Here is a 19,868-nt window from a genome sequence, read left to right on the forward strand (position 1 = left end):
TTAGAGAGAATGGTGACCAAATCGACGTTATAAACGCCAGCTGTTTTCGTTGGCTTTGTCCTCATGACTTGCCACTGATAGTTATTCAGTGACATCTCCTCTATAAACTCATAGGCATCTTCTGGTGTTTTATTGTTGACAGTTCCGCCCGCCGCTGCGTCAACCATTTGTCATGTCGAAGGATTCAGACCATTGTGAAATGTTTGTATTTGGAGCCAAAGTGGTAACCCATGGTGAGGGAACCTTCTCAAAAGGTCCTTGTATCTTTTCCATGCATCGTAGAGTGTTTCTAAATCCATCTGCACAAAAGAAGAGATATCATTACGTATAGTCGCTTTAGCCGACGAAAAATATTTTAGTAAAAATTTTTCTGTCATTTGTTCCCAAGTAGTAATTGACCCTTGTGGTAATGAGTTCAACCACTATTTAGCTTTATTCCTCAATGAAAAGGGAAACAACCGAAGACGAATGGCATCATCAGAAATGCCATTGATTTTAAATGTATCGCATAGTTCTAAAAAGTTATCTAAATAAGCGTTGGGATCCTCATCCTGCAAACCATCAAACTGAACAAATTGCTGTATCATTTGAATAGTGTTAGGTTTTAATTCAAAAGTATTTGCAGCTACAGCAGGTCTAACTATGCTCGATTCAATTCATGTTAAAGAGGGTTTAGCATAATCATACACAGTGCATGGAGCAGGGATTAACCGCAATTGCAGGGGGTAGCTAATTGCCTTGGTTTTCAGCCATCTCTTCGGTTGGGGGTTGAGTATCGTCTTCTTGCTCGTTCTCCGTGTATCTTAAGTTTCGCCTTATTTCTCTTTTGTTTCTATGTATTGTGCAATCAATTTCTTCGTCAAAAAGTAGCGGTCCCGACGGGTTTCTTCTAGTCATAAATTATGAAAACCTGCCAAGAGAAGGAAAAAGTAAGTTAATAAATAATAATAAAAGTAAATTAAATTGCAAGAAAAATAAATGGCTAAAGTAATAAAAATTAAGCATTCCTAATAACTTAGTTCCCTGGAAACGGAGCCAAAAACTTGATCGCGTTATTCCATGATAGGTTTTGAATATTTATAATTACTCATTCTTGAACTAACTATTATCGTGATGTAGGCAAGTGTACCTATCGAACAGTAGTATAGTTTTAGCAAGACCGGATTGTCGAACCCAATGGAACTAAAAGTACTAGTAATGACTGTCTTTTTATTTTCTAGCCTAAGAATAATGGGGTTTTGTTTTAATTAACTAATTATCTAAACTAAGAACTCACAGAGAAAAGAATTAGGGAATTTCTTTTGGGAAAAATTGATTGACTTAAGACAATACCTAAGGAAAAATCCACCTAGACTTTACTTGTTATTCTGACTCTGAATCGGACGATTTATTCATTCAACTTATTCCGTAAAGATCCTTAAGTTATGTTATTATCCCTATTTAAGACTAATAACGTCTAATCCCTAGATTGAGTAACCGATACTTTTCTCTAATTAACACTCTAAGGTTGCATTAACTCGATCTATGGATCCCCTTATTAGGTTTCACCCTAATCCGGCAAAATCTTGTCACCCTATGTCTAGGCGCGCAATCAACTCCGCTTAATTATGATAAAAGTACTCTTAGCCAGGGTCTATTCCTCCTTTGAATAAGAGCTTATCTTGAATCAGTATCCTGGGATATCAAAACAAGAATTAAGAACACATAATTAAGAACAAGTTAAATATTTATCATACAATTCAGAAAATAATAACAAGATTCATCTTAGGTTTCATTCCCCTTAGGTATTTAGGGGATTTAGTTCATAACTAAATAAGAAAACATCTCAGAAAAGTAAAGAATACAAAACATAAAGAAAACCCAAAACTCCTGAAAGAGAATTGAGGAGAGATCTTCAGTCTTGATGATGAATCCAGCTTCTGAGATGAATCAATTGGCTTCCTTGGAGTAATTCCTTACTCCCCTATTCTCCGTCTCCCCTTTTCTCCTCTTCTAGGGTGTATTTATAGGCTTTGGAATGCCTAGAAGCCCTCAAAAGTGGCCTTTTCCGAATTGGACTTAACTTGGGCTCGACAGGGACACGCCCGTGTGACACCCCCGTGTGCGATTACTTCAGGCCGTGTTCGAGCCTATTAGAATGGCATAGGCGTGTGCTATACCCGTGTGAGTGGTGCTTCGGTTCTGCCAGATTGGCACGGCTGTGTGGTCTGCCCGTGTGAGGAAGTCCAAGCCGTGTTAAGTTCGTACTTTGGCCCATTTTCTCTGTTTTTGGCCCGTTTCTCGTTCCTTTTGCTCTCTCATGCTCTCCTAAGTATAAAACATGAAATTAAAGCATTAGGAGCATCTAATTCACCAATTCTAATGGAAAATAATCCATAAAATACGTTAAACATGGGGTAAAAATATGTATAAATTACGGTTTATCATCAATCTAAAGTTTTTAAGTTTATTCAAATTAGTCCATTTATTACAATTTGGTCTTTCATCCAAAAATCAACTGACCACATCTCCATCAACCAACCATATTAAAAGTTTAGCTACTCATGCTGGAAATAAAACTAACCGTGAAAACAAAAAAGGCAAAGAAGCCATTAAAAAAAAGCTTGAGAAAAAGATAAAAGTTGAGATTTTTATGCAAGAAAACTTAAAAGGCGTGTAAAGAGAAGCATTAAACAAGAAAATGTAAAGCAATAAACGTGCAAATAAGTTAACTAACTCTAAGAACAACTAAAACAAGAAGAAAAGTTGTTGAGAAATGTAAAATCTATAACAAAGAAAGTGAAAATAAGGAACCCTAGAAGAAGAGGAAGAAAAGCTAAGAGAAAACCTAGAGAAAACTAAGTCAAAACTAAGGTAATGTGGCCTCCGATGATTCCCTACAACACTCAATTAGCCATTAAGTTCTCGATAGTGCATTTGGCTATTTTGGGTCCCAAAAGTAGCATAAAATCATATAAATTGCTCAGAAATAGTCTCGTTAAGTGTAATAAGGGGCCTAATTGGACACGTCATATTATGAAAGATCATTAATATTAGTTAAACATTAGATAAGTAGTGAGAAACATTTGTGTCCATTTTTCTTTGCATGCAAAAACCATGTGAGGATAGTATACAAAGTATTGGTGTAATTCATGAATAATTTTATTAATCAATCTGTTTGAAGAGTTACAAGTGTACTTAAACAAGAATACTACATTAAGGCATCAGATCCATCAGTCTCCCACTTGCCCCAGTGAAGCAAATAAGTCATGTTTCACATTTCTATACCCTTCTATATGTTTTTTGAATAGCTCTTTAACTAGTAGAGTCTTGGCAAAACAAATCCCTAGGGTTTGTCCTCGGATGCTATATTTGACTACATCCATTATTCAGCCAAACACTAGTGTCTCCCTTATGATACTTTGTATCAATGTGTTTTGTCCTTATATGGTTTGTTTGAGCTTTAGCTATACCGACACTATTACAATTCCATAAATTTTCCCTACCTTATATTCGGCCCTCTATAGTGAAATTAGCAGTGCAACCCTGCTTAACACTTATTCATACCATGGAGCCGTCGTTTAGGACAAAAACGTAGACCGTCATCAATTTTTTTGAATCCCGACACATTTTGGAAGTCAAAACCAGGATATCTGATAGGACTAAAATCTCCTCTACAATACACAAGCATATGATCTTTTGTTCTCTGTAAATACTTAAGTATATGCTTAACTGCTTGCTAGTGTCTTGGTTCTAGATTCGCCTAATATTGACTTACCAACCCCAATGAAAAATAGATATCTGGGCATGTGCATAACATAGCATACATGAGACTTCCTACTACCAAAATATAAAGAACCTTTTTCATTTTCTCTCTTTCTTCTATTGTTTAAGATAATCCTCTAAAAAGAGATGAAATCCCAATACGAAAGGTTGATTTCCCTTCTTTGAATAGGTCATTGCATTACGCTACAATATCATGTCTATGTATCAAGCCTGAAATAGTGCTATCACTTTCTTCTTTCGATCCCTTAAGATTTGAATGCTTAGAACAAAATTAGTTTCTCTGAAGTCCTTCATTCTAAATTATTGGGTTAACCACAATTTAACCAATGACAGTATCCTTACATCATTCCCAAAGAGTAGAATGTCATCAACATGTAGAACAAAAAAGACCACCTTCATATGCCTTAAATTTTAATAAACAGAAAGTTATCTACATTTCTTTTGAATCTAAAAGTCTTGATCGTTTGATTAAACCTTTGATTCCATAAGTGGGGTGCTTGCTGAAGCCTATATATAGATCTAAGCATTTTGCAAACTTCATGCTTGTTTCCTTTGGCTATATATCTGATAGGTTGCATAATAGAGATGCTCTCTTTAAGATAGCCATTTAAAAATATTTTTTTAACATCCATTTTCCAAATCTCATAATTGAGAGCCACTGCAATGGATAACAATATGCGAATTGACTTGAGCATGACAACCAGAGAGAAGGTTTCTTCGTAATTGATACCTTCTTTTTTAGTATAAATTTTTCCTATAAGTTTGACCTTACAAGTTTCCATTTTTTTCATCCATAATTCTTTTCCTCTTGTAGATCCACGTACATCATATAAGTTTTATCCCTTCTAGAAATTCTAAAAGTTCTCGTACTGAGTTGGAGTCTATAGAATCCATCTTAGCTTTCATAGCTATTTCCCAGAGCTTGGAATCAACACTCTGCATCGCTTTATCATAGGTGAGTGGGTCATCATCTTCCTGGTCAATAGACTTAGTGCTAAAAACACTTCTACTAGATTGGAAGAACTCAAGCTTATGAAAAACCCCTCCCACTGTGACAAAGCACCCTATGTTTCTCATCGTTTGCAAGTCTATTATTAGGAGTTGATTTTGGAACCATTTTTATAGGGTTGTTTATATTTCTTAAAAGTTCTTCGAGTACCTCTTTATTTCGAGGTTTGAAGTCATTCATGTAACTTTTTGTTTGTGAGTCCAACTTCTTTTGTTCCTTTTGAGTTTTACAGGTCTATTATTATAGTTTTCTTTTTTGGGTTATAGAACAAACCACCTATTCTTCTTTTTGGATATCCTACAAACTTGCACAATTTTGTCTGTGCATCTAAAGTCCTCGCATCTTTTTTCAATACATGGGTTGGGCATCCCCAAGTTCTTAAGTGATTAAGATTTGGCTTCTTGCCATGCTGTAATTCATATAGAGTTTTCAATACTACCTTAGTTAGTACATCATTCAGAATATAGTAAGTCGTTTGTATCACATATCCTTAAAAAGATTTTGATAGCTTTGAATTACTTAACATCAAATGTACCATGTCTAACAACGTTTGATTCCTTTTCTCTGCCATGCCATTCTATTGTGGAGTGCTCGATGTGGTTAATTAGAATAGAATACCATTCTTTATGAGGTAACACCTAAGAACTCATCTGATAAATATTCTCCACCTCGATTAGACCGAAGTGTCTCTATGGGTAAACCTAGTTGTTTATTCACTTTCGCACAAAACTCTTTGAATTTATCAAATGTTTCACTCTTACGGTGCATTAGGTATACATATCCATATCTGGAATAATCATCCATAAATGATACATAATATTCGTAACCACTTCTTGCATTGATGCTCATGGGGCCACATACATCAATGTACACAAGTTCTAAGGGTTTTACGACACTCGTTCCTTTTGCATTAAAAAATTTCTTAGTTATCTTACCTTTCAAGCAAGATTCACATTGTGGAAGATCGATTTCTTTAAGCAAACTTAAGATGTCATCTTTCAAAAGTCTAGTGATTCTTTCTTGGTTAATATGACCAAGTCTCAAATGCCAAAGGTATGCCTCATTAGAGCAAGAAGTTTTATGTTTATTTTTCAATATTTCAGTCTCAATTAGTGAGTACATCTTTGGTTTGATATAATAAATATTATTTGAAATTCATCCATTAAATATAAGATTGTGATTTCTAAATATTGCAATTACATTATTAAAACTCATGGTCAATTCATCTTTATATAAACATGCAAAATTCATTCCATGATTTATTCCACTATAGTATTGTGACTGAGCTCTCCCCAATGATATCAACTTTATTAGTGCTCGCCCAATGTCCTTGTCATAAGTGTGTTACCCTGATAGGATATCCTTAATCTCTTTAGGATAATATTTGTTCTCCTAATATGATCCTATTTTTTCTCATGGTAACCATTACATCTTCCTTCATGAAAAGGCAATCATTATTAAATAGTGATCAAGTCATCCATCACAAAGACGAATGACCCATGACCACGTTTATTTTTCATCAATCATGTAATGCCAATGAAAGGATATCATTTACCCAAGTCTTGAGTTACGAATTCCACTTTTTTGAATGATGCTACATACTACAAAATTTGTACATCCAATGCACCAGTTTTCAGTTTCTTATCTATTCAAACTCAAGCTTTTGCTTACATAAAAGAGTATGATTCCCGCATACAGAGTTTGTCATCCACTCAGGATTTAGGTATGCCACACTATGAATGTCATAAGTGAATAAATCCATAAACAAATTTGGGATCTATTCTACTTGGGTCCTATTCGATGTACTGTCAGTCCAATCAGTCACATCTATGTCTCTATCTTTTAGGAGTCATCCACTCCGACGCCTAAGACAAAACATCTCCTCAATTGGACTTGATAGACAACATATTAGACTTTCTATCGGTTTGCTCATTTCTGATTAGACTAAAAAGATGTTTAGGTTTGTCTATTAATGTAACATGTCTTTCTATATTACGATCTAACCACGTAATGCTACTTAGTATTAGTTAAACATTAGACAACCAGTAAGAAACATTTGCTTCCATTTTGCTTTGCATGCAAAAAGCATGTGAGGAAAATATAAAAAGTATTAATGTAATTCATGAATAATTTTATTAACCAATCTGTTCGAAAAATTACAAGTGTACTTGGATGAAAATACTACGCTTAGGGAACTAGATCCAACAGCCCATTAATCCAGTCATTGAAGTAAAATACCATATCCAGATGCCCATTTCTAATCATTTTAACAATACATATACATGTACATTATACAACACATCACTTTTACTTTGTTAACTATGAAAATTTCCACATTTTAACCATTTGACCATTTGGTACCTATTCATACATCTAACCTAAGATCATATTTGCATATCAAAATCATTTCAAATTCAACTATCTCAAAACCTAACATACACATTACCATTTGGCCATATCAATTAACCACTACTAATTTAAATATCAACATGATCTCATAATATACAAAAACGACTCAAAATCTAGGTGCATGCCATATATCAAAACATAAATGAACTATACAAACTTTGTTGAGTCAAGAGCTACGATTTAGATGGTGAAATCAATCCTCAAGACTTTAAGATTCCGTAATACCTACACACTGAATAAACAAATCATACACTAAGTGATAACGCTCAATGGTACTTTTGTAACACCCTCTACCAGACCCGTTCATCAAGTCTAGGTATCGAATGCTACACTAACCCGAATGACTTCACAAAATTTCTATTTTGATTTAATTACATAGTTGAACAATTTGTATTAAACTAGTAATAAAAATTTAAGGCTTCATTTCCATTAGTCGATTACAATTTTTTTTGAAAAAGACTCAATAACATAAAATGACAACTTAACCCTGAGACAGAACCTCTACTGGTGCCCCTCTATATATATGTATTGTTGGCACATTTCACCTAGCACTGAGCGAAGTCTGGCTTGGTCCCTCTTGATTTCTGAATCTTTAACTAACCTGTATTCAAGTAGAAATCTTGTAAGTTCGAGAAGACTTAGCTTGATCCTCATAGAGAATTTAAGAAAAATGTGAGACATCCAGCTTGGAATTATTCTCCATGATAATCACATTCATTATTTCTGGCAAGCGACAATTGGCGATTACCCAAGAAATTCCTATATCCGTGGTCTTTACTAGATTTTAATGTTCTTGCTGTCTTGGTATACTAGAGCTCATGAAACAACACCTTAACCTTTACTTTGTTGATATATTTCCCAAAGAGGCTTTTTAGGACATGCAACTTCTAACTTTAGTGTATAAACCATATCTTTTTGATTCTTCCTAGCTATATTTGACCTCCACTTTTCACTATCCTTTAAAGGACACTACTAGTCATTCAACATTGGGTATTCATTTACTCTTATGAAAACCCTGATTAGCCTACTCAACCATTCGACTGAAATTTTTGTTAACGTACAATATATGGTTGTGTCCTATTGTAGACTAATCCATGCCTGCTTAAATCATGTGAAATCTTCAGCTTCCCTGGTGGACTAGTATTTGTGTATCCTATGAATACCGTAATATCTAAGGAGCCTCTTTTTCTATTCACCCTGTCTGGGTTTAAGATATAGCTTTGGCATCACTCATTATTCTAACGGTCTCTATTCCCTTAACACACCAAAATCACCTTTTACCCTTGACATCCCTCATAAACTGTGGACCTTCCAATTATAACCCTGTGTTTTACACCCTAGCAGAATTTCCCATGTTTACTTTCCCGACAAACCACCCCATATTTACTGTCTCGGTGGGCTACCCCATGTTTACTGTCCTAACGGACTACCCCTTGTTTATTGTCCCGATTGACTACCATTGGTTTTCATAACTGAGCTATGGTCTTACACCTTAAACCTTTTAGAGGTGTCACCCCTAAGGACTATACCATTGTCGCGGTTTCTTCTTATAGAGCCTGCTAACTACCATCACCGCAATGCTGTATAGAACGTAAATATTTTCCTTACAGTGTCATCCTAAAGGACTTGTTTCACGTATCAACTTAATGCTCAAACACCGATGTACCCCCTCCCCGCAAGGCCCGGAGCTTCACTTATCGCGGTTTGATCCTAACAATGCCGAACGGTGGAATCTTAACAGAATTCCAATTTCCTTATTCCTCCTTCCATTCATCCATTATATCATTCCTAACCTTGATGCTCAAACACCGTAGTGTCCCCTTCACAAGGCCTGTGACAGCCCAAAATTGACCCTAATCGGGATGTGGTTTCGGGACCACAAAACCGAGGCATAAAAATAATTTAAAATTTATTTTGATGCCTATAATATGTGTTAATTCATGTGTGACATTTTTGATGTTTCGATTTAGAGTTATAAATGTGAATTTCACTAGAAAGGATCTAGTAGTAAACTTTGAAAGTATGATGGGGAAATGTGTGATGACTAGTTGATAATGCATGCAAAAATAAAGGATTTGCATGTCAAATTTCCCCCCCCCAACATGAAGTGGCCGGCCATGACAAGGGTGTATGGGCTAAACATGTCATGAAACATGTTTTGTTGGTGTATTAGGGAGAAATAATAAACAAAGGTGTATGGGTAAGAAAAGAATGAAAAGAAAAAATGTGTGTGTGAGTGTGGTAACCCCCCCATTGCCGTGAGTTGTAGAGAAAGAAAGAAAAAAATTTGTTCATCCTTTCTTTGAGCCAAAACTAAGGAAGAAGGAGGGATTTTTGCTCCATTTTTGGTTTAGAAGAGATCTAGAAGGAGATTTGGCTATACTTGCATCAAGATTAAGGTATGTATGAGGTTGTGTCATGAGATTCATGCATGTTTTAGTTGCTAACTTGATGTTCATGTTAGCCATGGTTCAAATCCTTGTTATGCCATGGAAATGGTATTTGGCCAAGGTGGATATTGTGTTAAAGCCATTGCATGCTAAATGTGAAGCTTGCTAATGATGCATGTGGTGATGGATTGACTACTCTTGAAATTTCTTTGTAGCAATCTTGAGTAAAACATTGAATTTTTTTTGTTTAACCATGACCGAAGTTGAAAGGGTATGGTTGTGATGTATTTGGCCATGGTGCATTCATGAGCATGATTTATGCTTGTTACTTGAGTGGTAAAAATTTGTGTTTTGAATGGATATGAACACCTTGAGATTGACCTTGCACCTATAAGTGTACATATGTTTGCACATGATGTATTGGTATGACATACATACTATCTCAAAGTATGTATTTTCTTGTGATTATGTTTTGGTTATGAAGTAAATGATAGATGTGTATTGAGCTACAATATGTAAAGCATTAGCTAGTAAAATGTGTGCCATTCATGTGTGGTATTAAACATGTAATTGGCCTCAACATCAACATGCATAATCGGCCATGAATGAGTGCCTAAGAGGTTGTGTTGTTCGGCCATGAGTAAGCATGTTGAAGGCTTGTGTGTTGAGTTGATTCATGAATTCCGTACTTATGTGACTTTAATGTCTAGTGAATATATGTGGGCTAAGTGCATTGAGTTCCTCTTTTCGATACTCAAATGATTGAATCAATTTATTTGTTAAATTAAGCTCAAGAGCAAAGGGGGACCAAATCCGATAAAGGGAAGGAAAAAGTAGTCGAATAGCCATCGGAATCGTTCGACAACATCCGAGGTAAGTTTTTGAGTATCGAAACTTAGATTTTGATTCGATTGAGCAAGTAATAAGCAATCGAAATTGTGCCCTTGTATGTGGCCATTGAGCGAAATGATATTCTTGATTAAGTAAATTGTGCATAAAAGTTTGTTATGAAATTGAAACAAAGATGTGTATGAATGTGCGAATTGTGATATCGGGCTAAGCCCGAAGGCAATTGTGCGAGTTGTGATATCGGGCTAAGCCCAAGGCAATTGTGCGAGTTGTGATATCCGGGTTAAGTCCGAAGGCATTTGTGCGGGTTATCATAACGGGCTATGTCCCAAGGCGGTTGAGCAGTAGCTATATCCGGTTAAACTCGAAGGTATGTGATTTGAGAATTATAAGCTTGCTGTAAAATTTTCAGTTTATGCGCTTGTGAAAGTCCCAACAACAAGGTGCGTTTTGTGTGTGCTTGGCACACTATGAGTAAGTCGTGTGAGTATTCGCTCCAATGATAAATGAGCTATCGGCCTTAACTAAGCCGTTATTTTTGTATGAATATAAGAGTTGGGATTGTGAAGTAAGCATGTCATTGAGAAATTGTGCATATGAATTATTGTTTAGCTACTTGAATGCTATGCTTTGGTTGTGTGTAAATTATGGCTCGAAACTTACTAAGCATAAATTGCTTACTCCGTTCCTTTGTTTCTCTGTTTTAGATTTTGCTCGTTAACGATCGGATTCGGGATCATTGAAGTGAAGTCATCCACACTATCAAACCCCCTTTTGGTACTCTTTTGGTTGATCTTTGGATATGGCATGTATAGGACTACCTCGGTTGTTTTCAAGTACTTTGTGATGTATATGTATGCGGCCATGCGAAAATGGTTCGTAAAAGTGGAGTCTGAATTAGACCATTTGTGGTTTGTAATTTTATATGGTTTCATGATGTTATTATGGATTGGAATGGGAGTGTTGGTCACATGATCAGCCATTGGAATGGCTAAACATGATCATATGTGGACCTATGTATGACTAGACTATAGTTGGTCCATGGAAACTACAAAATGGGTAAAGCCTACTTTAAAAACAGATGCTGCCAGCTGCAGTGACGTGGATGTGAAAAATCACCAAAATTTGTAGGAATGGTATTAAATAGTGAGTAAGTTATGTAAACGAACCTTGACGAGTCTATTTTCATATGAAAGTAACGAAATGATCATATGAACAGTATACCGAGAGATATTAAAGTTCTCGTGAGACAGGGCCAGAACAGTTTCTGGGTCCCCTGTCGAGACTTTGAAAATTTACTATAAATTATCCAGAAAGAATTAGAAGTCATGCCTTATATGTGCAGATTCCATTTTGAGTCTAGTTTCATTAGAAACAAACGGCACCAGTATTAAATCCCTTTACAGAGAGATATTCAAGTTGTAACACACGAAGGTCAGTGTAGTCGACCCCTGTAACATGGGTGACTTTAACTAATAAACTGTACCAATTGGCCCGACAAAAAATTCTAGAAATAAATCCATGGATGGATATATGAGTCTAAATTTAGGGAAAATTTACGGAATCAGTTTCTGAGTGTTGAAACTCGAGATATGCTTTTTAAGGCGACAGTGATGCAGTTCTCCAGCCTGTCTGGAAATGTCAAATTGGTCGGTGCTATAAGTGGTTTTGGCTCGTTAACCCCTCATGTCCGACACTGGAAACGGTCTCGGGTTCGGGGTGTTACAAGGCCTGGACCTTTGCACATCACAGTTTGCACTCAGCAACACCATATCGCGGTATCTGATAGAAATTCTCACTTTTTCCCAATCCTAACTTCTTCTATCCCATTTATGGTTCCCTCCCATACCACGCATACAATGTAAATTTCTGTTAAAAGTACATCACGCCAAATAAAAGTTCAACAACTACCTAATGTTAAACAATCAACACATTACTGGCAAGATCACACCATAACGTTTATCAGTCAGAAGGTAGGGTGCAGAAACTCTCCTTGCTTCCTTATCCTTGTCAATTTAGCTTATTCAAATCATTAAAGCCTCCTTTGTCCTAGCAGCAGTTCCTCAATTTCTCCACCACCAAGCTTCAATTCATACCTCTGTTGCAACATATAGAGCTTTCTTCATCTGTATCCCCTTCTTCTTTAGTACGTCTTCAGAAGATGATGCTATGGAGAGGAGAAGATTTATAAACAAAATTGAGAAAATTTTGTCTTTATTCATGCCTATATATATACTTCTTCGACTATTTCCACCATCCGTTCTTAATCATGTCGTCCCCTACTTTGTAACCAGCTAATTCTAGTCTAACTAAACTGGAATTAGATTCTAGTTATTCACAATTTAGTCACCAAAACTTTCAAATTTCCCAAGAGGGTCCAACAATTTACTAGTTCTTTCAATTTAATCTTAGCTTTTTCCAAATTTTGGGTCAATAATAGTAATAAGATGTTACAACTCCCCTACCGTTAAAGAAAATTTTGTCCTCAAAATTTCATTTCTTACTTAAATTCCTCGAGGCTGTATTCACATTAATTTCTCTTGTCTTAGAAAATTCCCTACATACCTAAAGGCAGTCACTTTCACTTTTCTCATGGACATATTGTTGCCCTAACACTTAATATTTCATCTAGATTTCACCCCGTTCACTGGTGGCTCTACCCCGACTCTATGTGAAGGGAGATTAGCAGCATGATGACCATTTTGTACTTATTCTAGCGGATTCTTAGTTGCACCATCAGCCAGACACTTCTTACCACAAAATGGATAGGCATTTCTAGGATTAACCGGGGTCATAAGGTAGATACTCGATAATCAATTAACCCTGTCAAACATTTTTATTTTTTCGATTATCGAACTGTTTAAGAAAAACCCTCTTTGACTTGAAAATTATCATATATGGATCTGGGAATTTGAATCGTTTACTTCAAATTTCCTAAGCTTCCCTTAGACAGCTACTTAAACTAAAACGTTGGGAAGAGAGGTCTTTCATCTAAAATTACTTTTCAATTCCTTATTGACCAGGTTTCCTTCTAAATCTCTAGTTTCTCTCTTAGCCTTCTTTTTTCTCTCGTCTCAGTTTCTCTCTCTTTCATCCTTTACCACTTCTTAACACGTCCCTTGAGCGACATCGCGCATGTGCGATAAAAATAGTGAATTTATAAAATAATTTTTAAAGCTCAATTTTACTGCAAACGAACAGATCAATTGTAATATTTATAGTGTTAAAATGAAACATTATTGTATTCCAAGGATCAAACCCAAGAGAGATGGCGATTAAGCGATAGCTAGCATACACGATAGAGTCTAAGTAGCTACTAATACAATTTCATAGTCCAACAATTCATTATAAGAAAAGACCGTAAGAAAATTAAATATGCTACTCTAAAGACTAAATTGCAAAAATGTAAAATTAAGGGACCACCAAGAAATAACTAATCGTTGTTGGTTGAGTTCGATGTGGTTCGCCGATCCTCAAACAATGGACTTAAATCGCGTCAATTACTAAGTGTCTCCATTTTATCTTCCAGTTTCAATCTAACTTAAAAGAATTAGCTTCAATTTATCTTCCAAACTCACCGATTAATCCGAGACTAATGAACGGGTGCACGACAAGATTATCCTCTGGTCTCACTTGCCTCGATATTCCCTTAAGAGCGTCACTTCCTAATTTTTAGGCCTATTCAATTATTCTAATTTATTATGATTTAGTGCTTTGTCCAAATATTTCAGCTTATCCATATCTCTATCTACCAACTTCCTTTGAGGTTGAACTACTCATGATGAAAGTAAAAGAAATGAACATGAAAATGGAAAACAAAACAGTCGTGAAAGTAAAGCTTAAGAAAAATATGAAAGTTCAGATTTTTATACAAGAAAACGTAAATAACATGAAACTAAAAGAATTTAACAAGAAAATCTAAAGTAATACACATAAAAAACAAGGTTTAACATATTTAAAGTAAAAGAAATCAAAATACATTAAACTAAAGCTTCAAGTATCTTAAAGCCAAGGTACAATAACTGACAGTGTAAATAAACCTTAGCTACAATAATAACTAACTTAACTAACACTAAGAACATCAAGAACAAGAAGTAAATGCAAAAAAATAAACTCTAAATTATGGTAGAAGAAGAGAAAATTGAAACCCTAGAAAAAGTGTAGAAAAACTAAGAGAAACCTAGAGAAAACTAAACATAAAACTAAGCTAATGTATGTGTCTCTCCTCCTCGGCAAATTTTGGTTGTTTTAAACTGTCTTCTGATGACTTTTTGTTTCAAAAAATGCCTCTATACGAGCCTTGATTGATTAGTGGACCGAGTGGACAAAGACTACCCTTTTTGTCCAAGTTTGTCCCTGTAAATCCCCTAACCTATCTCTATCGTCGGATTAGGGTTACGGAGTATTACAATACATATTGGAACAATTTGTAGCATAATCTATTCAATTATTTAAATAAATACCAAATGTTTAAAACATATCATCATTCATAGTATAAATACAATTACGGACCTTATATCAAGCCTACAAAACCTAAAAATCAATTCAGGAACAAGTAAGAATTCATTTGAAACAAAATAGAAAAAATTAAGAAAAATTGAAAACAGGGGTCACATGGTCTGTGGCCAGGCCGTATGACATAGCTTAGGGATTTTATCTGTATGAGAAGACATTTAGTACTGTAAATGGATCCATCTGTTTGCATCAAGCTCTGAAGTGGCAATTCAAGGATCTGTTTTATCTAGCAATACCGTGTCCCCAACCTTAAATTGGTTTGTTCCATCCACATACTCATCATGGTGTCGCTTTGTCTCTTCATCGTGCTTTTTCGATTTCTCATTAACATGTGTCTGCCATTCATCCAGTTCATCGATTTGTAACATTCGTTCTTCATGAGTCGTTCTGTTTCTATTACATGGACTTAAATGTGGCTCTATTATGTTTTTTCGAGGGGTTTCTTGCAAGGAAGGTTGAACCACATGGTTACTCATATTAACAAAACTTGTAAAATCATCTCGATCACTAGATGTCTTAACAAAATCACGAGCTTGGAGAGTAATCGTTTTGTCACCTACATGAAGTACTAATTCACCCGTACAACCATCAATTTTAGTTTTAGCAATTGCTAAAAAGGGTCGACCTATAATCAAAAGTACATCACTGTCCTCATTCATGTCTAAAACAACAAAATCAACTGGGAATATGAATTTATCAATTTTTACAAGGACATTTTCAATAATACCCCTAGGAAATCTGTTGGTTCTATCTGCTAACTAAATACTCATCCTAGTTTGTTTGTGTTTCCCAAGACCTAATTGCTTAAACATTTTATAGGGCATGACATTAATGCTAGCCGCTAAATTGGCCAAAGCATTATTAATATTCAAACTACCAATAAAACAAGGCATAGTAAAACTCCCTGGATCTTTTTAATTTGTTGGGTAGTTTATTTTGTAGTATGGCTGAGCAAATTGCATTTAGCTCCACAGTCAACGAATCATCTAACTTCCTTTTGTTCGCCAAAAGCTCCTTTAAAAATTAAACAAAATTGGGCATCTGCGAAAGAGCTTCAACAAACGGTAAATTAATATGTAATTTTTTCAGAAGTTTAAGAATTTTCCAAATTGTTTATTCGTGTGGTCTCTCTTCGTCACGCTAGGATATGGAACTCAAGGTTTATATTCCTTAACAACTAGCTTTTGTTCATTCTGGCTTACCTTAACCTTATCGTCACTTACCATAATTTTTTGCCTCGATTCCTGTTCAGATTCAACTAACCCTTCTCATCTCATACAGTAATTGTATGAAGCTGCTCCCTTGGGTTAGTTTCAGTAACTGCCTTGTGATCATTCTGAAATTAACTTAGCAAGTTGACCAATTTGGCTCTCGAGCCCCTGAATCGATGCTTGTTGATTTTTAAGTGTTGCTTCAGTGTTTTGAAAGCGGGTTTCTGACATCGGGATAAACTTCGTCAACATCTCCTCAAGGTTCGACTTCTTCTCTTGCTAGTAAGGTTGTTGTTGGAAGCCTAGAGGCGATCGTACTCTTTGATTTCCTTGACCACCCTAAGAGAAATTGGGATGGTTCCTCAAGCCTGCATTATTGTGGTTACTATAAGGGTTATTTTGAGGCCAAGAATTATTACCCATATAATTGACTTGTTTGTTCTCTGTGTTAGGACCGCATGGTAAACATTCTGGATTGTTCATTCCTCCTCCATTCGTATCGCATTGCATTACCAGATGTACTTGCGTAGGAACATAAAACCATAAATTTTATTATTTAATTATTCTATCTGATTTGATAACATGGTGACTACATCTAAATTAAAGACACCGCCTGCTTTCATTGGCTTCATCCTTATAACTTGCCATTGAAAATTATTTAGTGCCATCTCCTCTATAAATTCATAAGCCGGTTCGGGTGTTTTATTGTTAAGTGTTCCACAGGCTGCTGCATCGATCAACTGCCTAGTTGAAGGATTCAAAACGTTGTATAAGGTTTGAAACTGTAGCCATAGAGGCAACCCATGGTGAGGGCGCCTTCTCAATAAATCCTTATATCTCTCCCATGCATTATATAAGGTTTCTAAGTTGATTTGAATGAAGGAAGAGATATCATTCCTAAACTTGGTTGTCTTAGCCGGTGGGAAGTACTTTAATAGGCATTTCTCGGTCATTTGATCCCATGTAGTGATAGAACCTCGTGGTAAAGAATTCAACCATAGTTTAGCTTTGTTCCTCAACGAGAAAAGGAATAACCGTAGGCGAATGACATCATTAGAAACGCAATTAATCTTAAAAATATCGCAGATTTCTAGGAAATTGGTCAACTGAGTATTTGGATCTTTGTCTTGCAAACCATCGAACTAAACAAATTGTTGAATCATCTAAATAGTGTTCGACTCAATTCTAAATTATTCGCAGCAATAGTGGGTCGTACAATACTCGATTCAACCCCAGTTAAATTGGCCTTGGCATAATCGTACATAGTACGAGGAACATAATCTGGATTTACAAGATTTGCAACAACTGCAGGAGGTAGTTGATTATTCTGATTATCACTCATCTCCTTAGTAATAATAATAATGTCCACTTACTCTTCTGCTAAATTCTGTCAACTTTTCCTTACTTCTCTACGACTTTTGCGATCTGTACTTTCAATTTCACTATCAAATAACAATGGTTCTAACAAGTTTCTCCTAGTCATAAACTAAAAGAACCTACAAGAAGCAAATAAAAGAAAAAAAAAATAGAATGTAAAAATTAAACTAAAAACAAAATAAAAATGGCCAAATTAATAAAAATCAAGTGTTCCTAATATTTTAGTCCTCGATAATGGTGCCAAAAACTTGATGGCCACTAAACTAACTATAAATACGAGTAAGGCAACCGTACCTATCGAACAATAGTATAGTTATGATGAGTAGGGAATATCATATCCATGAAGACTAAAAGTACTAGTTATTACCATTTTTCTATTATTTAGCCGATAAATTAAAGTGATTGTTTTTAATCTAAATTTACTAATCTAATTGAACTAAAAATGCAACAGAGAATGAAATAAGAAAATAATCGAAGATAACCATTGAGAAAGGCAATACCCAGTAAAGAATCCTCCTAGATTTCACTTATTATTATGAATCTGAATTAAATGATTTATTCACTTATGTCTTGTCCGTAGAAATCCCTAAATTATGTCAATATCTCTTTCGAGAGTAAGAACAACTGACTCTAGGTTGATTAATTGAAATCTTTTTTTAATTAAAACCCCTATTGACGCATTAACTCAATCTATGAATTCCCTTATTAGATTTGACTCTAACCCGGTAGATTCATGTCGTCCTATTTCTAGGATTACATGCAACTCCACTTAATTATGCTAGATCTACTCTTAAACAGGACTTTTGCTCCACTGAAATAAGCACATTAAACATGAATTAATATCCCTAAAATATTAAAATAAGAAATAAGCATATATAATTAAGAACAAGAATCAAGTATTTATCATGTAAATCATAGGTTTCATCCTCCCTGGGTATCTAGGGAATTTAGTTCATAATCTTAAAACTCAATAAAACTTTAAAAGAAATTAAATGGAGATCTTCGATCTTGAGGGAGATCTGTTTCTTAGTTTATTTTGATGGCGTTCTTCGAGTGTTTTCTTTGATCTTCTCTGATCGCCCTCTTATGCCTTCTTCTAATTGGTATTTATAGACTTTAGAGTGCTCAAAAAGCCTAAAAATTGGGTTTTTCTGCATATTTGGGAAGTAGGGTGCGAAATCGACACAGGCTGGCACATGAGTGTGTGGCCAGCCCATATGGAAATGCCCAAGCTGTGTAGATCCTGAAAATAACTTGTTTTCTTTTTTTCTAATTTTGGCTCATTTTTTCACTCCTTTCGCTCCTAAATGCTCTCCTAGGTATAGAAACATGAATTTAAAGGATTAAGAGCATCAAATTCACTAATTTGAATAATTAATCATCCAAAAACCCATTAAGAATGGGATTAAAATATGTTACTTTTATAGTTTATCAATGTCATCATAAAGAAGGCACAAAAGGTTGTCGTTGACCTTGATGTAAAGTTGTAGGTGGATGGTAGCGATTGTAAGAGGCTAAAGACTGAATGAGGCTCTTGAAGTACCAAGGAGAGTAGTGGTAGTAGGCTGGTCCACTGTAAATGACGCAAGAAACTATCAATCCTAAGAGGGAGCTCACTCTGCTCATCTTCCCATTTCACCCTAAACTTAAACTAAGTCTACTACTTCTATGGACGTTTCTCTCATTGAACAGAGTCCGTCTGATAAGTTTGCTCTCCAAAATTCCCCTTCTGCACCACCATCTCTCCCTACTGGATCGAGGCAACCTCCTATTTCTTCTGGTGGGACATCAAGTTTGCTCTCATGGAGGGACCATTATTTTGTAGGTTAGCCTCCCTTCTCCCCAACAGAAATTAGCCAACACTGGGAGAGGGACTTGCCCCAAGAACTAAAAGAATATACTCTCCCCTCTTCCTCCAAAGCTCTTCCTCTGTGGTTGATGTCACAAAAGTGAAACTAAATGGGATCAATTGGAGGTAACCCTAGCCTCTCAAAATCAATAACTAATACAACTCTACCAAGCACAGGAGGTCGCAGCCCGCCAAGCTCAAGAGTTCACCAAGTCCGACTCCAACTAGGAGTCTAAATACAACTCATTAAAAATGAAGTTTGAGATTTTCATCACTTGGTAGGCTTAGAAAGGAACTAGAAGAAAATAATGAAGCTAAGCAAAGACTATGGTGGGGATCACGGATTATCTTCTCAAGCTAAGGTCAAATTACATCCTTCATGCCCATGTTGTCGTGGGCCCCTTTGATGTGAGCCAAGTGGATTTAAGTTGTCTGCGCCAGTACATCAACAAGAATCTAGGCTTTAATGAGATGAACCCTTCTGGAGCTGAGTG

The 19,868-nt window shown here is 35.7% G+C and overlaps 2 non-coding genes and 1 pseudogene across 2 annotated transcripts; all 3 read left to right on the forward strand.

Moving 5' to 3' along the window:
* The first annotated feature begins 225 nt into the window (after positions 1 to 225).
* LOC128295650 (small nucleolar RNA R71) lies at positions 226 to 329 on the forward strand. Its single transcript, XR_008286210.1, has one exon. It is a non-coding gene; the product is annotated as a small nucleolar RNA R71 (small nucleolar RNA).
* A 16,617-nt stretch (positions 330 to 16,946) lies between these two features.
* Positions 16,947 to 17,053, forward strand: LOC128295882 (small nucleolar RNA R71). Its single transcript, XR_008286431.1, has one exon. It is a non-coding gene; the product is annotated as a small nucleolar RNA R71 (small nucleolar RNA).
* A 2,140-nt stretch (positions 17,054 to 19,193) lies between these two features.
* Positions 19,194 to 19,868, forward strand: part of LOC108476356 (probable polygalacturonase) — a 54,751-nt pseudogene continuing 54,076 nt past the window's right edge.

The sequence above is a fragment of the Gossypium arboreum genome, chromosome 7 (genome assembly GCF_025698485.1).
Source record: "Gossypium arboreum isolate Shixiya-1 chromosome 7, ASM2569848v2, whole genome shotgun sequence".
In the NCBI taxonomy this organism is placed as follows: Eukaryota; Viridiplantae; Streptophyta; class Magnoliopsida; order Malvales; family Malvaceae; genus Gossypium; species Gossypium arboreum.